Source organism: Callionymus lyra, chromosome 10 (assembly GCF_982586985.1).
Source record: "Callionymus lyra chromosome 10, fCalLyr1.hap1.1, whole genome shotgun sequence".
NCBI lineage: Eukaryota > Metazoa > Chordata > Actinopteri > Syngnathiformes > Callionymidae > Callionymus > Callionymus lyra.
Window position 1 is genome coordinate 14,258,071 of NC_141827.1, and position 23,824 is coordinate 14,281,894.

Here is a 23,824-nt window from a genome sequence, read left to right on the forward strand (position 1 = left end):
TCCAAAATGGAAACACCCGTGCATTCTAAACCTCTTACAGGCTGTGCCCCTAGATCAAGTGTATCTGAAAGTAGAGTGATTTTTTTTAGCCACAAAGCAGACTCCCACTTTGTGAGTCTAAAGCTTTCTGAAGCTTTCGTCTCCTCATCTCCTTTTTTTCGTCCATGATCCTTTTGTTCTCAAATCTCTCTGTCTCTCTCCCTCGCTCTGAGGAGGAAATGAAGGTGTGAGAAGCACTGATCGATATGCTCATTAAAGAGTTGTGTTCATGTGCGCCTGCAGAGAGTCTACACACACACACACACAAGAGAAAGCGCCGTGCTATCAGCACAAGCAGCAGTGAAAAAAAGAAATCTGGTCCACGTTCACAATGAGCTGCTGGAGACGACGCCGCTCCGACACCACCTCGGCTTTTTTTTCTTGGTGTGGAGAGGAATTACCCAGCTGTCCAAGTCTCTATTATTAGCAGGTTTCATAAATAGGCAGTGTTTTGGTTTAAAACAAGCATTGATGTAACTGTTCAAGCCCACATAATTACACCTCACATGATGTGATAAATATCTTTTGTTGGCAGCACTTCTTATTCTGTGTGTGCGCAGAGGAAGGTTCAACAATCTGTAGAAATTATCATCCGTCTTAAAATAAATTCACTTAATTCATTGTGTGCCGTTTCCCAAGTGATTGTTACATTCTTTTGAAAGATTTGTCCAGGAGTCCGGCTCTACTCAAGATACTGAACAGATTTCTGTTTCATTTTATCTGAACACAGAATGAGAAAGAAGTCTAAATAGTAATATTAGCATTAATATAATAATCAAGAGTATTTTGAATTGAAAATATTACATTTGAAACATGATGTTGAGTCTGTTATTTTCTCTGCAACGCTGGCTCAGTATTGTTGGCATACTTCTGATGTTAGACTGGAAGTAGTGGTCAACTGGGTGATGTCAGATCTGACTGTTTCCGAAATTTCGAAGCAAACGAAAATTGAAACAATTATGAAATTAAAACAAATCAATGGAAAGTCAAGTCCGAAAAATCAGATTTTTACATCTGGTAATCCGTTCATACCTTCTTTTATTTATTTTTATACTCTTTATATTTGAAAAAATAAGAAAGCATTAAAAAAAAGACAAAACAAGGGGTGTTACATGCTTATTACACATTATGCTGTTGCTTTTTTTTCAGTCCACTTTTCCAGTGTTGTTTTTGGCTGCCTTTATTCTAAGATGAAATATCATTTTTCCATAAGAAATATATCCTTCACTATATCCAGCCACTGATCCAATCTCGGGGGAGACTAACCTTTTAACCAATTTCTCGTTAATGCTTCTTTACAGCCTACAGAATGTTAAAAAGATACAGATCTGTCTTTTCAGTCCAGTCCAGGATAGACCAAGGTGCAGATATTGTGAATCCTTTGGAACCCTTTAGCCCGGAATCTCATATCCTTTCTTTCATAATAAATGGTAATATTTTCAGCTTATGGTCCTGAATAAATGTGGATATGTGTACAAGGTTGAAGGCGTTCTTGTCCTTTTCACCAGTTTATCCGATTTTTTTGATTTTTTATAAACAATCGTCTTACGATTTCCGAGTCAAAACCTATCATCTACATTGAGGTTTCATCCAACCTGTGGGAGGCTGGAAGGAAGCCCGTGAGGAAGATCCATATGTGCATTTGGTTCAGCTAGGGAAGAATCGGCCAGTTTCAGTTGCCAAGGTTACCGTTCTCCCTCGTGGACGGTCAGCTCGTTGCTGCTATGCTAATGAGAGGCTATCAAAGCCAAAAGGCCACTGTGGCTTTCTGTCACTGCAAGTGTGCGCTTTATTTACAGCGTAACGCGATCCCACCGGGTCGTAGCGAGGTCAGCTTTTGATTTAAAATGTCACGGCAATTACAGATTTGTTAAAGCGAGTTCAAATCAAACTTAGCATTTTATTCATTCGCGCCAGAGCCGCCGCTAATGGGAATCCAGTGGACGCGTCGCAACTTCACCCGCACCTCTTTTATTATTTACATCTTCCATCTGCAGTTCATCTCTTTAATCATCCTGTGTGGGTGGAGGAATGGGGGGAAGAGGACACATGATCTGCATCCATCACGCAGTAATGAATCTTTATTAGTCAGCCTTGTTGAAAAGTCCCTACTATCTTTGTCAATTAGGTGACAGGCCGCTCGGGGCAAGACGGTCCCCCCTCTTTATAAATAATTCAATCACACAAACACATATGGCAGGAGGCATTCTCTTTATTAAAACAAACTCAGCAATAACAAAACAAGAGAATGTCATCAGAAAGTAGAAAGTGCATTCACAGGACTTTCATTTACTCAGAGACGTATTCTATTTCTTTTTTTTTTTTAAATAGAAGGATTGGAGGAGCCTAGCTTTATTCAACATGGATATTACATTATCATTTCATCATGACTTGGCGCCAGTATGGCTTTTTCAATCAGCGCTTACACACATTATTTATTCATTGCAGCATTTTAAAAAGGCACAGAATATACAGCAAAGGCAATCTCCACAGAGTTGACTCAATCAGAAATACAGGGAGAATGTAATATCAGCGGAAGATCGAGGGATGGGGAGGTGGTGGATGGAGTTTATTCAGATGAAGGGGAGGGTGAGGAAATGGGGGGCCACTATCAGTCTCCAAGGTGTCTATTGTATTTTGTGGGCTGTGTGTGGTCTGCCAGTACATCCTCGCTTTAAGGAAAAGTGTCTCTTTAATGAGGCTTTGCTGCAAAAGGAGCACACGAGGACTCTTGACGTGCTCTGTTTTTCAAAAGACCCTCTCCCCCTCAACCAGGCACATGTTCAATCATTCAGGTGGATATGTGTGTCCACCACACTGGAGCATTGATTGGTGAATTTCCTGAACAGAGTGAGAGCTTGTCAATACGAGACAACCTTTCTGACGCAGTATCTCTCTTTCTCTCTCTCTCCGTTGTTCCCCTGCTACTCACTGACCTCATGTTTAAACATCGCACCAAGTCGAACTTGTTTGTCAATGCTACTCTGTCAAAAGGTCCCTCCTCTTAACCCCTTTCCACTGCTGCAGCACGTCTTCTTAAATCTGGAGAGGTGAATATCGTGAAAAAGAAAAAAAAAAGAACGAGAGGTGGTACAAACAGCCGTATACAAGTGCTGTGGTGTTGCGAATAGCAATGAATGGCATCTCAGGAAATTCCAAAATCTTGTCAAAACAAACTGAGAGCTGGTTGAATGCAGCATTTATATGGTTCACAATTCTAAAGCTTTTGCCACACAGCAGATCACAGGCTTTGGCTTTTGTGTTAGTTTATCCAATATCAGGGGATAAGTAAATGTTATGAATAGGCACCAATGACACAGAGTGTATTTGAGCAGAAAAGTTCGCTGACTGATATCAAAGCAGTGGAACAGTGGAAAGTCCAGCCACGTATTTAGACCAAAGAAAGTGGAGTTCATGCTATCAGTATGTCCACTGAGTTGTGAGGCTGCTCACAGCCAAAAAAAACCCCATCTGACTAATTTCTGCCATGCCTTGACCACAACTACAATGAAGATTTAAGATCATGAGCTTTCATTTTACAGGTCGAATGGCACCGTACTGTGTTGGAAGCAATGACTGGACAAAATTCTCTTTAAGAAAAAAAAATCACTCAACAAATGCATGATATATAGAAAGGTATAGAAAATGTCTTTTGTAATAACACAACACTGACCAGTTTTCTAAAAATGTTCTAAGTTCTATTAGTAAGGCAAAAGTCATTTTAAATTCCTTGGACGAATAGCCAGGAATTGTACTGTGACAGTGTCATGGCGGTCAATCTAAACTTCACTAGTATAAGTTTGCATCTGTGAAGGATCAAGTGTCTATTCGACCATGAAGAAAAACTGTGTCCGACTCAATAAACGTCCTCTTTAATCGAAGCTCTCTGTCAGTTTTCCAGCATGTAGCACAATATGAATTGGAAGTTTAGCTGGGAGGTCTGCCGCTGACTCTGATGTGTCTCTCATTACAACTATTTCATACTGACACTCGAGCTCAAACGGCTTAACAGTTGCAAGTGGGGGCTAGAAAATAATGTCCCGTGAAAGACACAGGAGCAAAAATATTGCATGTAAATGTTGTTAAACAAACAAAACCATTGTATTAATCTTTAAGTCAGTTTTCTATTCAAAGATGCTAATTATTTTAGCTAAATGCAGTGAGTGAATCATTACAATATTATTCTTATTTGTCCACTTCTATTACAGCAGTTTTCCAGTAGTGGCAACATTCCTTCAGTCCAATTTTCAGGATAATGAGATTGAATGCATCATGTTTCCTGAATTTTGGATCAGTGTTACACATCGGGTGTGGCTTAGGGACCCGCCATCTCCCTATAATGACAAGTTAAAACGGTGAAAACAATTATTTAAACACATCTATGGACTAGTGATGATGCTTCACAAAGCCATGTGTTCTTTTTTTTATCCCAATAGGTTTTGCTGTTGGCTTAAAACAAAATAAGGTTGTGTTAGGATACAGTTAAAGCCCAAGACTACATAGAAGAGAGCGCCAACTACTGAGGGCAGAAAATGTAGTTTCATCAGCTCATCACAAGCTTTGAACCCAGAATACCATATAATCTTTTAAGTAACTTATCTGAAGCGAAGGCTTTTTAAATCTTTTGGAAAGAAGTCAATAGGATTAGGTGAACTGATGGGTCGAAATTCATTACTGTAACATACATTTTTACCAGCAGTCCGATGGAGCAATGGCTGCCGCGACTTGTTACTCGGTCTGGAGTGCTGTCTGAATAAAGACAATAAAGTCCAAGACCCCTTTTGGTTCGGGACCCACCGGTTTGAAAACCACTGGTCCAGAGGTGGAGAGTGTTATATTCGGAGAAGGACTGTTCCTAATGAACAAAATCCCAAGGCCCTTTTCTGAGGAGTTTCAGCCAGATTGAAAATTGTTAGCTGATATGTTCAATTCAATTGCTCTTTTGCCAATACGTTCATGGCAGCAGTGATCGATGTGTTCAAGGGCAGCCACCTTGTCGTATTAATATGGAATCATGTCTGGGTCGAGAAGTTGCAGTGACAGATGGATTGAAATTGAATCATGTGTTTGGGTTCTACGGCTTGGACCGACCCAAAAAAAGCAGGACATATACTCAAGTCACCTTACGGACTGTTCCTTAATAAGGGCCGTGTTCAGTCAACTTGTGAAATTGCCAGGTGGAGCCTTAGCAGCAGTTTATAAACACGTTTAACTCAACTTAATTTCATCACTCCTCAGGCATCGACCGGGACTCTCCGGGGTGTCAGAATTGCTTTTCCATCGCAAATGGAGTAGGTGGGGGTTGGCGGCCGAACACAACCCAATCTTGGATTAGTGAGGGACCGAGCGTAATGAAAACGCCGCCAACCCGAGGGTGGCAGCAATCTAATCATGCCTGCTCCTTATCTCGATCTGGACATGCCACAAAAATTAGATGTCGAACCATGGCAGGTTATCTTCCAATCGGGAATTAAGGTATTTGGCGTGCAGACCTTCTGAAAGTTAAGGAGATGTGTTGAACGAACACAAGGTTCAGCAAGCCTTCATGCATTTTGAATTTCTGCTATATCGGTGCGGTCAACCAGTTAGCAACACCAATCAGCCGTGTTTGTGTGGCTGCATATCGGCCACTGATGTCTTGAGGCGGCTGGAAAATTGGCAATCAGCTGAAGTTGACATCCCAGCAAAGATCCCTCCTCATTCCCCGCGTCCATCCCACTCTACCTCTTCCCTCACAAAGGTCATTTTAACATAACCCCCAACAGCCGCTCCTGACAAGACACATTACGATCTCAATTACGCCATCTATCTCATACCCAACCTTCATGCATCATCATTTCTCCCCTCGCCTCCTTCACTGATGCACACTGCGATGCTGGAGGACTGATGGAAGCTCTAAACGTCGGCCCTTATCGCTTCCCTCCTGACTCCATCACTAGTCCATCTACATTCCGCTTCCAAGGCATCCTAATGAGCCTTCGCGGGGCCATTGCTTTCCTCTTCATTAGGAATTCCAAGCAAGTGTGCAAGGAATGAAGAGAGCGATGTCGGGACCACAGACGGATGCACACCAGGACACAGGAGCAGGGTGGTAAAGCATTAACGCCGTGAAGTACTGCACTCCCCGAAGAAAACATTATTGTGGATCTAATTGTGTGGAAAGTCCTCCAGGTGCTTTGAGATTGTGAATCGCCACAACCGCTACCTCCAGTGATCTTAATGTGATGGGGGGACAGCGCTCCGCTGGACTGTTGTAAAGTAGAACTAAACTTTGGTTCAATATGCCTTAGAATTAAGAGTTTCATTCTCTTTTTTAACATTTTTTTGGTAACTATTTTATATATCAGGCTTGTTTTCGTGAATTACATTGTTTATTATAAATAAATCTTTCTGTGGTTTTTGTGGGGTTTCGTAATCTTTTTCTCTTTTAATAATTACATCATATGTTAATGTCATCTAATATTCATTTTACCTCTTCTATGGTCTGCTCATTTGCTTTTTATTGCAATGCTTCAAATGTTCAATCAGATCTGTTCTTTCGATGACTAACATATTTTTGATTAGTGGTACATTTAGAACGTGTTCTATTGCATCACAATTTTTTTTTTAATGGATAACAAATAAATGTGATTTATCGTGTGATAAGTTAGAATAATTCTAATTGGATATTCAACACATTGGAAGTGACCTTTGTCTATTTAAATTGTAGGTTAACACATATTAAGTTATTATTCTTGCAGTTATTACAAGAGATCTTTGTTTAAAGTTACAATCAAACTTTTCCAAATGTTTATTTGATAAGGATTATTTTGATTGATCCACTATAGCTTTAATTTTTAAACCTAAGTAAGGGGATTTGATTCATCTCTACAATAATTTATGCCAAAAGCCGGATGAACATGAAAGTGTGGCTTAGTTTAATGTGGGTTCCTTGATTCCTGCACAATTTACTAAATGATCTCATTAGTTTTCACGCTGAACATGGCTTCGTAGCTGAATGCAAATTAGGGAAGAAAAAAATGCACCAAAACGTTCAACCATTTAAAAAAAAAAAGGTAATATATGAGTGAACGCCGAAAGAGCAGAAGTGCTGCACCATTAGATCTATTCGCCTACTGGGATGGTTCCTACTTCTGTATGCACTCATTATGCAGCAGAAATCCTGAGATGGAATATATTAATATTAGAATATTATCTAACCCGGCTGCGCTTCACTTCTCCCCCCCTTCGCACCCAACCCCATTACTTTCTCACTTTCAATCGTTTTCTGCTCTGATGCGTCTCTTTTGTCTCTTTGCAGGCTTCTCCCTCTTTGTCGCTAATTCCTCAAGCCGTAGAATTCCCTCTTTTTCCTGCAGCAAGTGTGTGTTAGGTGGTCTTGTCGAGGCGGAACGATAAACTGTCGCCACGCCTGACACCCGCCACTTGCTTCTGACCCAAATGTAAGGTGACAAAACTTGAGTTCACTCCTTCCCCGACACTTCACCTCTGGTTTCTGGGTTCACATCTCTATTTTTATCCTCGTCCTTGACGCGGAATCCAAGAACGTCCAGATGAGTTATAAAAGATAGAGTTCAGTTTGGGGAAGAACATACTCTTCCTAATATCTATATATACATATAGATACAGTATATATATATATATATATATATATATATATATATATATATATAGATAGATAGATGGATAGATAGATATATCTAGGTTAAAAAGAAGGAGATTAAAACAAGTATAGCAGAAAAAGATAAGCCTGTATTTTTCTTTGCCCTTCCACACACACACACACACAGTGGCTCATTGGCCTCTTCACAAAGTTATCCACTGTAGCCAATTAGCATGACTGCCTCGTCTCACATTAACCACCCTCCTCCATTTCCAACTCTGGCTCTCATTACCATTCCTGGAATCTTCCTCCCGCACCTCCTCTTATCCTCGCACTTTCTCATTAGCGCGTTAACACACCGAAACATAATAGGTGCTCCACACTGTGAAATGACTTCAGCTTTGTTTCATATCCTTGCTTGTTGCGGGTGAATTAGTACACCGGCAATCTTTTCCGCTCAGACAAAAAGAAAAAGTCTGCCGAACACAATGGAGGGTGTCCAATAATCTGGGTAAAGCAGCTTTTCCGTGGCCCTTTTCCTGAAGAAATCCCTGGTATCCAGACTTCAGAGGCGAAAAGCCTAATCTGCGAGTTCTGCCAAGCAAACCCATGCTCCATCCGCGATGATAAACAGATGAAGTCGGTAAGAACGGATCACAAGAAGATGGGCTCAGAGATAGACGAGGATGAGACCGAAGAGACGGAGGAGTGGAACGTGGAGAAGGCGGCCCCTCGATCTAAACCCTGAGTGTGAATGTGTGTGAGAGGGGATTATTCCAAGAGTTTTTTTTGTCGCTTTGTTTCAGTGACACGTCGGCTTTGTTTCATTGACGGCGCGACGCGTGCGTGCATGCTTTTGTGCGCGACATCTACGCATTTGTTTCCTGCTGGAAAAGGTTAATTACGACGCGGCAGCCTGGATGGACGTGCCGTGCATGATTATACACCGTGATTACAGTTGTGTGTGTGCGTGCGCATTTTGAAGAGGCCGACCAAACGGCGGCTGGATTTCAGAGCTTAAGCACTTGTTCCAGGTTCGGAAAGTCCATCTCTGAAGCCCAGACTGCGAAAGTCAAACACTTCACTAGGAGACAGAAGCAGTGGCATTTACCAGAGACTGGACTGATGGTGGGTGTTTAATTACTTTATATTATTATTGCCGATTTTCTTCGCTGTCACGCACCCATTACCTCCTAGTTTCACACTCGATTTCATTGAGATAGACGGGATGGTGAAATGGGCACTGGCACTCCACAGGTAATTGTGGGAGATCAAGTAACCTGAATTGAATTTTTTCACCAATTTGATTTGACACATGAAACCAGGTGACAAGCACCAGAGCGGCACCGCCTGTTCCATCGGGCGGCGGTGTTATTAACACCGAGGAGTGTGACTGGAAAGAAATCTCATTAAAAAAGGAAATGAACCGGCGTGGTTCACACGAGGTGCACTGGCTAATGTTTTCTAAATAGTGATTCTTTTTGGGGGTGAAATGAATGAGCATAAACCCTTGTGTTATCTCTGGGTCAAGGTGACCCGATGGCCCCGGAAAAAAAACAACCCCAGAGATAACACAAGGGTTAAACCTTCAAAACTGTTTGGAATATGTACCATACATGTCAATATTCTCAACAACTTGTAGAAACGCTTGAGTCGATGAAAGGATAAAGCTCTTCCGGTGACGTCAGACTTCCGTCTCCTGAACCCTTTGTCGCTCCACCTCCTCCAGCTCCCTTCGCCTCCTTCGCCGTCGGTTGCAGAAGCCGTTCAGGCCACAGAAGCAAGCGCAGGTGAAGGGCATTTCCCAGCTGAGCCACGCATCCACCTGAAAGTAAAAAGAGGAGAGGGAAGAGAAAGTTAAGTATAAGCTCAAATTGTGATTGATTCGTGTTTTCATACAAAGCCCCAGAAATGACATGGTAAAAAATTGAAGTTGTGATTTCAATAAGTATCATGTCAAATGACTATAACTATTAGCGGGGTGTAATAGCTCAGATAGTAGAGGCTTGTGGCCTGAGAGGTTGTGGGTTCAATCCCAGATCGCAGCCTATCAGTGTGTGAAGGTGTGTGTGAATGGGTGAACATGTATCTTAGTGTAAAGCCCTTTAAATAAGCATAGAAAAGCGCTATAAAAGTAAGAGCCATATAACGAGATGGACCTTGAACCCGGGATTTAGCCACGAGGTATACGGACTGATGACCAGAAGGGGGTAGACTGCTATTTCAATTATCCCATGGCCACGACTGATCAATTCCAGGCCACATTTTTTTTTTTTGGACGATGTCATGTAGATTGATACTGTGTTGATCACCCCGAAGGAGAAATCCTGTCAACAATAACACATCCAATAATAAACAAATGCATATAAAAAATCAATACAATATAAATTTTTTTTAAATATAATTGAAAAGTTTCCTACAAAAAGTAAAAGTGAATGTCTAGGGCTCATTTTCTATTTTGGATAAAATTATTTCAGGAATTAGAACAAAATACTGGGAAATAAAAAGGCCTTGGCAAACAATACTCCCTTGCAGGTTAACTATTCACTATTGCTTAAAGGGATAGTTCACTGAAACGTCATCCATTTTCTACTCGTGTCGACTTATGGTTGAAATGATTATTAATCAGTGTAGACAGTAGACTGTATGTGCTATGGAGGCGCTTGCAATATTTACTATAGTACTTCATGTATCTATCGCTTGTTATTCTTTAAACTTCCGCTACAAACAAGCTTAAAATATAGACTTCTTTTTTTTCTGGAACAATTCATCATGTCGAGGCTTCAAGATGGATGTCACAGACGAGCACCATTGAGGCATTTGGATGTTTTTAAGTGTCTTTTTTGGGCAAAATGACGACAATCGCTACAATAAAATGGGATAATACTTTTGCCTACAACTCTTGAAAGGAATGGATTCCATCCCTCAGTCGACAGGAGGGCGAGTGGAAAAAGAGAGTTTTAATTTTAGGTGAACTAATCCTTTAAGGACGATGATTTATAAAAATCTGGCATTAGTTGCATGAGTAACAAAAACAGTGCAGCCACAGATATGCTTGAGGGACTGTTTTAAACCTAGTCAATAGGTCATTTCACACACACACATACACACACACACACACACACACACACACACACACACACACACACACACACACAACAACACACACCTAGTACTTCAGAAAAGTGGTGCTTCGCTTCATGGCGTAAGAAAGTAAAAAAAAAAACATTTGTTTAAACACTACTGTTCTGCATTGGAGTGTCTCTCTCTCCCCATGGCCCTCGCTCACCATCGCACAGCTCCTCTTAAGTCTCCCTAAACTCCCGTCGTGGACAAGTTTGTGCGCCGGTAGCCAATCCCCCAACGAGCGCTGAGATTAGAAAACGCAAGGTGAAACTGAGAGCTTCATTAAATAGCAACCTGAGTCAGCAGCACTGGCGGGCGTCTCGGGCGAGGGAAAACCGAGTGTGTGTACCGAGTGTGTGCGCGCGACATAAAAACACATTAAACATAAGGTGGCGGCGTGTTGCTTTGGGGACGGCCCCTCGCTTCAAAACTGCCTCACGCGGGGGCAATTAGCCCAGCTCGACTCCGGGCTGCCCGCGAGCGCAGACAGAAACTGCCTCCAGCCATGTAGTGTGTGTGTGTGTGTGTGTGTGAAAACATGCTATTAAACCGCCTTCTGTGCTTCTACTATCCCATTTGTGTCAATTTTTCGATATCCATCTCGTGGTGGTGTGCAGTCTTCCCGCTCTGTACCCAATGGCTTTAGACCCTATGTGACATGCTTGAGAAAATCACATAGGAATAGAAAGCCATAAAACACAGCAGCGAGTTGGTAATGACAACAGAAGGTAAAAATCTTAAATTGTTGTGTGTTTGTGTTTTTCGTGCGAGTGCGTGATGACCCTCACTACATATCCGGGACAAGCATCCGCTCGTCTGACAGCTTACAAGACCCTGCGGAAGATTTACAACAGTTGCTGCGACACATATCCGTGCCATGTTTTTTTTCGCCCTCTTGTTCTGCTCGTACACCTCGCCTCGTACCGACGACACGCCGCCTCTACCCCAGACCCCCGCTCGTCTTCTGGGTGGTGTGTGTGTGTGTGTGTGTGTGTGTAATTATTGCTTTGTTTGTTTTCTTTCCACGGGCGAGTGCAGAGACGAGACAGATGAAAACACCAGCCTGCAGGACGCTCTGAATTATTAACTGGCTGAAAATTGATGAGTCAACATTAACTGAGAGAGATAATGCAGCCCACGTGCTTCCACAAATACCCTCAGATACCAGGGGGGTGTGTGTGTGTGTGTCGGGTCTAAATGAAGACTCTCTGATTTATCATGTTATTACATAAAGTTATCACACATGCACACACACACATAATTGTGTTTTACTACTACTAATTATTATTGTTTTTTTGTGTTTCTTTTCAAACAGATTCTTTATTAATTGTTATTTTAGCAATAATATTAGTGTTAAAATCCATATTTTGTTTTAGTGGTAGTTATTCACGTAATAGTGCCCTTTGGTCAATTAGTTTTCATTCATTATTGATGTATATAGATAAATAAAATGTTTTAAATTTTGATCTCTTTGTTTTTTCCGAACACGTGAGGGCCTTTATTAAAAGAAAAGTATTTTTTAGAAAAGTATAATTTCTTTATAAATGAGTTAAATATTTGAGGGATCAAATATTTCTGCTGTGTTTTAAACATTTATGAGGTGTTGAGACAAGAGGGCTATTATATAAGATAAACTCTAATCACGTTTCGAGTTTTTTTGTTAGCATTCCAAATTTGACAATGTAATTTAAAGATTGTACTTTAAAAAAATGTATCGGTGAACCGAATTATCAACACTAAGATGAATCATAGATTTATTTTCCCCTATAAATACAATGACAGCTGTTTTAGATAATCAAAGTATAAACATAGAGAATTTCTTAAAAGATCCTCTTTCAATTCTGATTTATAGAGTCACTTCTTCAAGATTCAAGATGACGCCTATTATGGATCAGAGTGGTTGTTGCAGTGGATTCCTCTTTGGAAGGAAATACAATGACAAATGAACATGAAGCTTAGCAAATAGAAACAAGAGGCAGTACTAACACCAGAAGATGTCAACATGTCTGTGTCATTGTTTGAATAACTTGTGTTGATGTCAGAATGTCTGTAGATGTTCCTGAGTGTGTGCGGCTCGACTGGTGAGATATTTGTCGCAAACACTTCGTCAAACAGCAAAATGATCTCTGACCGGGGTATACAATTTGAATTAACTTTTGAATTTCAAACTAAATATTTATGCAGCGCAACATCCTGTGTCATGGACCCTTTAAGTACGTCAAGTTAGGAAAGAAACATACAGTAAAACTGAAATGTATGATCAGCTTGAGGTGTAGGTTTAGGATATAAGTAGTTATATCCAAAAGAATAATAATAATAATAATAATAATAGTGTCAAACTTTTTGCTTTGGGGCCAAATAATATAATGTTACCCACCATGTGATTGGTTTGAATCAAAGTAGATTCATTTTCATGTTAACATTGTCTCCTATTAACAAAGTATTTCAAATAAGCTAAGGAACATTGTTTATTGATGTCGACAAAGAAACTTCCATAGCATTACAAATTATTTAAAAAGGTGTGTGTGTGTTTACTACAAAATAGTACCTTCTTACTCATCCATATTTACCATCACGCACATAAAAACAAAGATCAAAAATAATTATCTACTTAAAGTAGATGCAATTCTGTGAATGCAATGGGCGACCTTACATACCAGTATTTGTACAACACATGTCTAAACCTTGTCAGGTGACAAGAAAAGCTATTACGAAGGTTGTAAGAGGTTTTATTGCTGTAGAGGAAGGGAATGACATGTTAAGATACAAAAGGAATTAGAGATAAAGGAGAAGTGAATAAAGCTGTGATCGCTGAATTGGTAGGCTGTTTTAATCCGTCTTTTCCTATCATTGCTGTGCATGTCCATTTGGTGTGTGTATTCATGTGTGTGTGTGTGTGTGTGTTTGAGCTGCCTTATCGGTGTCCTCAATAGCGACACGACGTGGTTTGTTATCTTTTTGTTTGAACGGGGAGATAAGGCGATCAGCATTTGCAATATATGGGCAGCCACATAGATGAGTGTGTACTTAAACTGTGTGGTTTGTGTATGTGTGTTTGGAGATAAGCTCCGGTGCCTTGAGGTTTGAGTGGCAGAATCCGAGCACTGATCATAATGGTCAACAGCTCTGGGATGTTCCACGGAAAGCTTATTAGTCCAACAGCCCTTTATTTAACACACGGCTATTCCTGGACACGCAGTTGCAAAAACTGCGAATAGTGATACATGAAGTGAGTTCCTGGATTCTATCAGTGAAATAGAAGCTGCTATAGAGTCTCAAGCCGAAAATTCATGCACTTTGCACACCCGAAAGTTTAACCTTTATCAAATTAATAAGGTCTAGATATTTTACCGCAGTAATCGGAGAAGTAAATTTCAAAACTACTCACGTCTCTGAAGACATTTTCACCTAAAAAAAAAGCCTAGTAGAGCCTTCATGATACTTACATGTTGCATTTGTAGTTGGTGGTTTCATTTGCTTAAAACAAAACAACTTTTCTTCATTGCCTTCCATGCAAACCTGTTCTCAGCCCGTGATTAATGGATCTCTGTTCCTGCATGGATCTTCATACCTGTAACTGTTGCATTCTAACCTTTTGTACTAGCCTCCTCTCCCCCTCCTTTCCTGCTCCCTTGTTCCGCACAAAACACCCTCTGTCCGAGTTTCAGGTCATGCACTCCCCTCCATAGACCCCTTAGCTTTAAAAAGTTTTCTCATGAAACAGGAAGATATTAAGGCCATAAAACAGAGCAAAAGTTTTGAAAGAAAATGGCATTTGCAGGCCCTATAGATGTCAGTTTAGTTTCTGCTGAGTTATTTATGTATGTCTATGTACACAATGCAATGTTGGACTTTCAGTTGCTCCTCTTAGCAAACTGTCTCTCAGCAGGACTAACAAAGAGCCCATTGACTGCACAGGAGAATTTTTCTCCACAGGCCAGTGACTAGTCCTGTCTCTGATAACACACACCTGAGACTATTAACCCTTCCGTGTCATTATTTCATGAAAATAATCGAATTTGAGTGACAAATGTCATTAAAAGATCAAAAACATTTCTCCAATAAAACCAAAACCTGGACTTGAACTCAGTTTGCGTGTTTTTTATATGATTTCTTCAATTTGATAAGAGAAAAAACAAGACACAAGAGACTTAAATAATGTGGCATTTAACGTTAATATTTTTAATTTTAGCCTTGGAATGAAGAGCCAGCAGCGTCTTCCCCTTTAAAGATCAAACTGTGAAAACCTTCAACTGGGGTCTTTTCGGCCCCTGGTGGCAAAGGATCAAGTGCCTACTTGTTGGTGCCTTAGTCCCACTAGGAATAAGGCTTTAAAAAGATGTGGAAGAGTGCAGTGAGATCACTGCTGCATTTATGGTCCGACTGACAACGATGCTGTGGAACCTTTACTATGGATCCTTGACCTGATGGTGAAGTTGAATTTTCAAAGTTCATTAGCATATGAGCTCACAGCAGTGTACTGGGGGAAAGTTGGCTTTATATATCATAATTAAATGAAACCTGTCATTATAAACACAAGCAACATTGGCATTTATTGATGGAAAAAAGATTAGAAATTAGCGATTTTTCAACATTCGTGTGGTGTGAATGATAATGTTGGACGTGATGATGATTAGAAATATTAGCAGTTGTACCACTATAACCCTAGTATAGGTGAAAATCTCGACAAAAAGCCAACGGACACTTCAGTTAAATAACATTTTTTGTTGGGTATTGGAACGAGTGTGTTCAAGGACATTTTTATAAGAGCTGATTTCATAATATAATATAATATTTCAAGTTCCATTTGGTTATTTGTTCCAAACCACTTCACTCGCACTTAAAATGGATTAGAGTTCACTATCTTCTTTATAATCTTTTTCTCTGATATACTAATTCAATGAAACCTGGCATCATTTTCACAGAGAGCGCCATCTAGTGGCCTCTCAAACTTTATCACGATACAGCCTCAGTCGCCTCATGAGGCCTCATCAACACATCACTAGTTGACACCATTTCGGTCTGACTAGGACTTAAGTCATCTGCTACTACTGCTAGATTATCGATTTGGTCGAAAAATTATAGTGTTTGACGGTCATTTTATGTCACAAATGGCCTCATTTCCACCATAAGCTTGAGCCTCTCGTCTATTGCGTTTCTCTCCAATGAAGTAAATCCTGTTTTCATTTTTGTCAGCCGAGTACACATTCAAGGCGTTCGATGTGTTTTCCATCTTAAAATGCTTTGGCTAAAACAGAGCTCACATTTATTTTCCATAGAGTTTTTCAGCTGTAAGCTCTGGGTCTCGCTATGTCCCCTCTCTCATTACATATGTTAATTAAAGTCACACATAGTTCCGCCAGCACTTTCCATCCTTGTCACGGATAACCTCTGCCATGATAATCAATTATATAAATTCCAGTTGACGGGTAACGGTGTGTTTTTAGCCTTCCCAGGGCATACTAACGCTCCACTTTGCCTAATGTGCATGACAATGATATTTTAAATAGGAAATATGTCCGTCTGCAGAGTGCTGCTCTAAAGGTGTTGCTGCTTCAACATAGTGAAATATGTAGGAGGAAGAGAAACGAAGGAACTATAATTTTATATTGTGATTAATAGTTCATCAATCATCCTAAATGTGTATTTTAGCAAATATTTTTTGCTTGTTTTGATCCATATATCCATTTGTCATTGGAGTCCATGTGAAATATCATACATTTGTGGTGTAAGTATCTTAACAAAACTCTAACAAACATAATGATGAACGCCACCCTTCGTTTCATGGAGCTCTCAGTTCGCTCACTTGTTTACTTTACACTAACCCGGGACTCCAACAAAAGTGGTTCCGTGGAAAGAAGATCTAATGCAAATCCATCCTAGGACACTGACAAAAAGCTCCATGAGCTCCGTAGCGCTTAATAAAGATGGACTCCCATTTCATCAACATCACATCGCAGTGCCGATGGGATCGACAGGAAACCATTTATAACGGTAATTTATTGCGAATCATTTGCACACATTAAATCTCTTTTCATTTTTCAAAAATGACTTCACATGCCGCATCCCTCCATGAAAAGAGTCTTGCTCCATTTACTTCGCACCATTGATAAAGAGAGGTTCGTTTTTAGAGGTCCATAGGCTTGTAATCCCCGAGTGCATAGTTTAAATATGAGTGATGCTGTTTCTCAAACATTTTATCCAGTGATCAAAATGCCAAAGTAGACGTTTAGCAGCTGACGGATCCAATGTAATTGGAGCTTGTGCCATTGTTTAATTTTCCAACTAGTAAAGAGCTGGACCTTCACCAACATCACTTCTGAGACCGCTTACTTAAACAATCTGTTGTAAATGCATTGTTTTTTGATTCTCAGTCAACATGACTTTCAAAGTGTTGTATTTTTAAGGTTAAAGCTATTTGTATTGAATAAAAAATATTCCTGCTTCACATTCGACATTTTCCGTTCTTACTATTTTTTTCTCCAGGAACGATGTTTGTGTGACATGATGAGGAGCTGACCTTTCATCCTCCATTAAATTGTGATTGGTCATCAGTCTTGGGTTCTGCACCCCCAGAATCTGACATTTCAACCCAAATACAAATACAGGAAAAAACCCAAATACTTTTATTTGTAAGGTAATTGGAAGAGTTAGAACGTGGTGTTTGCTAGTAGTCACTGTAGAAATAAAGTCAAAGGGAGCGTAGAAGACGAACAAATTCAAATAATTCAAACTGGATTATTCTCTGTAGTATTTTAAATGTATTTTACTGTGTATTTTCAATGTTTCTATTGTGCTGCTTTTATCCCCTGTAAGGCGTCCTTGGGTGTCTTGAAAGGCGCCATCATATTAAATGAAATATTATTATTATTAATTTGCAATAAAGATATATTTGACCAATTTAGCGAAATATCCGGCATTACGAAAAAAAAAATTGAACTGGGAAGACGTAATAAGAATCAGATGTTAAAAAATGGGTTAGCTCTTATTTTAGCAGGATTTTTTAAAATCCAGAGCTGTAACTATATATGGTCCAGAACCGAAGGCAGAGAGAGTAGGAAGCCATACAGTGGATGCTACGCTGTAAAGCTCTAATCTATTCACAATGAGGACATGGCAAGAAGATGAGAGGAGCGAAGCTGGGCAGGGAGGGAAAAAAGGGGGGACAGTAAGTGGGGCCAAAGAATGGATTAATGATCAAAGAAGGTCAATCACACTGAGACACAAAACTCGTACACACTGGATGGCCAGTGGAGATTAGAGGTTGTCACTGTCACCATTACTGTGGAAAAGACACATTGAACTTGTTTTGTGGATGGATGTTAACGTCGACAGAAACACAGACGGATCACAAACTAAGCACTAACCACCTGCTTGACTTATACCAAGAGTAGGGGATAGAAGATGGGCTATCTACTTCTTCTGCCCCCTGGTGTAACCTCTAAGCTTTTGAACCGGAGACATCCATCCAAGACCCAGATGGAGACATGAAGAAGTCAGCGATGGCAATTAGGCCGCCAAACAGCCGCGCAACATTCCTCAGCTTCCCCACAGGAGCGGCGGTGATGGAGGAGGGAGGAGGAAGAGGAAGCTCATGCAGGGAGGATGGGGAGGTGGGGGGGAGCCTCAAAAAGCCCCCCTGTCTAATCAGGGAATCCTTGATTTTTTATTTGGAGCACACACACCATCACACACTAATGCATCCGCTCCCCCCCTCGTGAGAGACCCAACCTCGCTCCTTGGTTTCCCATTGCCCTCCCACTGACTGACCTGATTGGCTAATGATGGGTCATTTATCTTCAGGCGGCACCTGCAGCGTCTGGATCAGACACACCTATGTGCACGCGCTCAGACACACACTTGTGCCCTGCAAAAAAAAAGTGCGCACCAGAATTGCCCTTGTAACTGCAACAGCTTGCAAACATCCGTTCACCTCTGGGGAGTGACGAAGAGGAAGATGAGGGAGGATAAGAGAGGAGGATGTGCAGGAGGCGAGCGCCGCTACATGATAGCGGGAGGGAGACAATGATGAAAGAGGAGAAACGAAAACGAAGAACAAAGTGTCGGAGGAGAAGAAGAAGAGAGGATGAAGCAACACAAGGAGGTGGCACCAAGACAGAGGGAAACAGTGAAGGATTACAATACAATAACTCAGATGCTGTAATTAAGCCCGGTTTGATGTAATAACCGCATCGGCTCCGTCTCAAATTTTTATGTTTGTTTGAAATCAAACAATTAAGAAGCACACTTTTTTTAATCCGCATTTTAATTATCTCAATGTAAAGCTTCAAATCTAACTGTGGTTAGAAACAAGTCTTGAGAGTGAGAGTCTTATATCTTCCACATATGTCCAGAAACATTGATTTATCAATTCTATAAACAGAGCTTCCATCATTGCTTTGTTGACCACAAACCATTGTAAGAACTGTTAAAACCCCCTTCAGTATCTCATGTACACTGAAAAACAAGTTGACAGTGTTTCATGCACTTTAAAATAAATATAAAAATGCATGCTTATATGACTTTTGATGGAGATACTGAATCAGATATTGAATAAGTTGATATCCAAATATGGATATTTAATGTTCTTGTCAGTCTCATTAGGAACATTTACGATATTAGTTTTTGCCTGCAGTCACTAAAATCCCCAAATACTGAAGATAAAAGGTGTCATTAATATACTTAAAATATATTAAAATCTCTTAATGTCTTTTGATAATTCTAAATCCTCATTATTTTGCGTTTTTTAACGCGTTAAACTGAACGACATTCTTCATACCGTCATTGTTGAAGACAAAAAAAGTAACTTATATCTCAAATATAATAGTCAGGAACGAGAGCGGCATTGATCATAAAAAAATCAGTGTATATGGTGTGGTATAATTCCACAGTAAAGTACCTTAATCTCAAATCATTTTCCAATTATAATCATATATAATTGTCTTTCCACAATCCTATCTCAATACACTGCCCAATGTCGAGTAAAGACACAAAACTGACCTCAAAATACAAGTTTTTGAATGATGTTACATACATGTATTTATTTATTTAACCCATACCCTGTGTAACATTCTTACAGAGTTTTCTTGCATTAGTTTTCTAGTTTCTTTCTTTCCTTTATCAAAAGTTCCTCCACAAGCCAACTACATTTTGTTACGTTTGATAAACTGCATTGTATTTTCGGAATCCCTCGTGGCCTTCTTTTCCTCCTCCTCCTCCTCCTGCTCTTCTCCCCGGCTCCACAGAGAAAAGGTTTTGCATGAATTATGGTCTTTTGTTCAGTGTTGTCGCTCACTGTTAAAGAAATAAGACGGGGCGCAGGAGTACAGGGGAGCAGGAGGGTAGTGCACTGGGAGTAAGATAGAAGACAGGGGGGGAGAGACAGCCGACCTGTCTGGCAGCAGGTAGATAACAGGAGGCTTCAATAACTGAGGCTTCAACCGCCGCCTGATAGACGGACACTGTCTCTCGCCTCATCTCCAGTCTAACATCTTTTTGCAGCGACACCCCCCCCCCACCACCACACACACACACCCCTCAATCCCCGCCTCCGCCCCAAACTACCGACCGCAATCTCTCCTGGGAGGCAGCTGGCAGACTGTGACCTATCCTTACTGATCAGGAGCCAATCCTGTCGCAGAAGGAGACAGGTGAGTTGGCAGACAGGTAGATTGGAATCTTAACTCCTGTGTTAGGGAGCCGAAAGTCAGCAGAGAGTCGTGGGTAGACGAATCTATATCCAACCTCAGCATTCATTTTGAAAAAATAATCTATTCGATCCGTAGTCAGGGAAAAAGCCAGCGCCGATCTATGTGTTTAAACTTAAAAGTAATGATTTTTGCGTCTCTGCAGCAAATTCATTCCTCATAAATCCATACATAATTTATTTTCTAACACACTCGGCTGCACAGGGAGAAGCAAGACAACCGTCCAGATTTACAACTGGATCTATTTCTGGTTCAGCCTTTCAACCTGCCACTAAAACACTTAAAAAACATGGCGATGAGCAATCGCAAGGTTAAGGGAAAGCCTTGTGAATGAACTGTTCATTGAAATTTCACGGCAGGAGCAGCTTTATAATGAGGAGAAGCCACTTGTTCTCAATCAGACGAGGGGTGAAAATTTCGAATGTTGAGAGTCAACGTGTTGGCAAAAGGAGCGAGTGCGGAGTTTCTACTTCACAAGCGCAGCACGTAGAGACCCTTCTGGCAACACACACTGGTATCCACAGACACGTTTTTTTTGGGGGGGGGCTCAACGTCTATTCCAAACATGCAACCAAATAAAAACAGGCAGTAGATTTGACCTCTTTAAGCACAAAACTCCTTTCCCTTGGAATCACACCCCTGGTTCTTATTGAAAAAAAGCAGTAAAACAATGACTTACCTCCACGGGGGGAACCCGGCGCTCCGCTGGGCGGCGAAGTCAGAGTGAGCGAGTGCGTCGTCACACACACTCACAGGGTGAGAGTGTGAGGACAATGGGACTGGACTGGAAGGAGGTAGGCAGCTGGAGTAGGAGAATAAAAAAAAAAGGAGGAGGAGGTGGAAGAGTGAGGGGAGAAGGGAGGTGTGAGATTTGGCGGGAAGGAGAAAGGAGAGAGAGAGGGAGAAGAAGCATTAATATAGTGATACTCTATAGCCTTCTAGGTGGAAGTGTTGAGTGAGTAAAGTGACTGTGTGTGTGTTCATTTATCGAGTCTGTCCCTCAGCTGCATTACAACACATCTCGTGTCTCCCTGTCACCGAACCTCCTCCAGCCTCTCCTTCTTCTTCTTCTCTCTCACCCTCTCCCTCTCTCTCTCTCTCTCTCTCTCTCTCTTTCTCTAGGGAAATACCTCTGACTCTAATCTCCTCGCCCTCCTCCCCTCCCTCACTCCGCTCACTCTCACCTCCTATACTACATGACGAACCCCTCGATCCGTTGCTCCCAACAACATATTATACTGGAAACGCCTTCTTTTCGAGATCTCTTTGGATCAACGTAGTGTTCAGACAAAGAAGAAATCAGACATTTTTGAGATAAATTAACAATTACAAAATTATATTAATAAAGAAGGCTGATTTATTTGAGAATTTGCAGAAGACAAGTGTGTAATTTGGGAATTTTGTGCTATTTTTTCAACAGAAAATTGACGTTAACTCTGAAGAACATTGGCATAGATCACATCTATTTGGTACTTTATAAAAAGTCTAATCTGGTGTAAATAGGAACAACAAATCCCTGCTGTTTGAAGTAAACACTGATCCCTTTTTCAAACCATTCATTCACCAAGAGATCAATAATACATTATTCTCAACAGTTTCTTGGGATTAGCTGATGTTTAAACACATGTTTAAAGAATAGAAAGTATAAGGAGAATGTTTTTTGCTCAACTTTCAGGTATCTGTGTGTTTTCTGTGTGTGTTTGAGAGACAGAAAGAGTGTGTGTGTGTTTGAGTGTGTAAAGCGTCGTGCAGCCTCAATCCTCCAGCTCAGCCACAGAGAAGCCAATCTCCACATCCAATTATTTGCTTCTCAAAGGCAGACAGATGGCGAGAGAGGGGAGAAAACATGGAGTGAGGTGGAAGATAGACAGTTTGAAAGACAGAAAGAGAGAGAAAAAAGGGGGCTCTATACAGGAGGGGGGGGGACACATGAGAGGCATTAATTAGAGTGGAACAGAAATGGAGGGAAGATAAAGTCTCTCTGCTTGAGTCCAGAGAATACTTTCACAATTAGTCAAAGTCCCAAACAGAAGAAGTGAGAGCAGCGAGATCAAACCCCAAATGAATAACGCCAAAGGACACAAGAGCTGAACTTGTTGGATAAATGAATGGTATGAATTTTATATGCTTCTTCTGCTTATTTCATTCTCTTTGGTGTGTGTGTGTGTGTGTGCGCGTGTGTTTTCATACCCTCCTAGGGCGAGCGTTGACCCTGTTGCCTTCTGAATCCACTTTTTTTTTCACATCTTCTCTTCTGCTTCCCTCTCTCGTCTTCTGGGATATTCCATCAAAGGGGAAGTTTGGGTCCGAAGTGGATGGAGACAACGCTCTCCAGCTTTCACTGGCTTCTCTCTCCTCGGACTCGTCCTCCCCTCGTGTCCCCTCTGCCGTCTCACTGCCGTCGACAGGAGCTTCATTCTTCTTTCTTTGCTTTGGTTGGTGACACACACACACACACACACAGCCTTGGCCGACTGAAGAGGGGAGAACGCAGAGGCGGCGAGGACCTCGTGGAGAAAAAAGAAAAGAAAAGCTACACGAAACACAGAAACTAAATGAATGACGGCAAGGAAGTGTGGGATGACGGAGGAGGGAAGACGGCAATGATGGAGGGAGGCAGGTGGAATGGATAGTGACACATCGTGGAGGTGTATGTCTGAGTGTGTGTGTGTGTGTGTGTGTGTGTCAGCATGGGGGCTGTCCTAACGACCGGCAAGGAATATGAGGAGGAGGAGGAGGAGGAGGAGGAAGAGGATGGAGGTGGATGGAGAGAGGGAGTGATTCAGCAGGCATGCCGCCTCCTCCCTTCCCCTCCTCTCGCACAAAAAAAAACGTGTACGTTTTTATCAAACTCGACTGAATTAAAACTTTTTTAATTAACAGATAAATAACAACCCTGATGTAGGAACATGCTCTAAAAATGCTTGACACCAAAGTTATGAAGTCGAATAATCTCAATTATTAGCAATTCAGTCCAGTATAGCGAGACAGACTCTGGCAATTTGGTGGTCCTGGTTGATCCTTTGTTGTGCGTTTTAATGCGAAAGTAATCCACCCATACTCCATTATGTATTCTAGCTCCTCTGGCCGAATACAGAAGAGTTCCTACTCCAGGTGGGGGCACTACGTTTGCTTTCTTCTCTCTACCACAGGTCATTTACCTTCTGACTTCTATACACAGGGATTAATTTTGAGCCTGACATCAGATATTTGGTCAAAAGAACTGAATTTATCCACTTGACCTGATGGCCTTGGTTCCATTGAAACCTTTTCACAAGTGGCCTGTTGATGAGGCATCAAGAATAAGCTGATACTGTATCATGATACAGCTCGAACGACCACTAGATGG

The 23,824-nt window shown here is 41.1% G+C and overlaps 1 long non-coding RNA gene across 1 annotated transcript; it reads right to left on the reverse strand.

The window, feature by feature from the left end:
• Positions 1 to 2,255: 2,255 nt before the first annotated feature.
• LOC148070466 (uncharacterized) lies at positions 2,256 to 23,100 on the reverse strand. The gene is made up of 3 exons (XR_015712938.1): positions 22,666 to 23,100; positions 21,155 to 21,277; positions 2,256 to 9,467 (listed from the first exon to the last, which is right to left on the reverse strand). It is a non-coding gene; the product is annotated as an uncharacterized LOC148070466 (long non-coding RNA).
• Between the last annotated feature and the right edge of the window lie 724 nt (positions 23,101 to 23,824).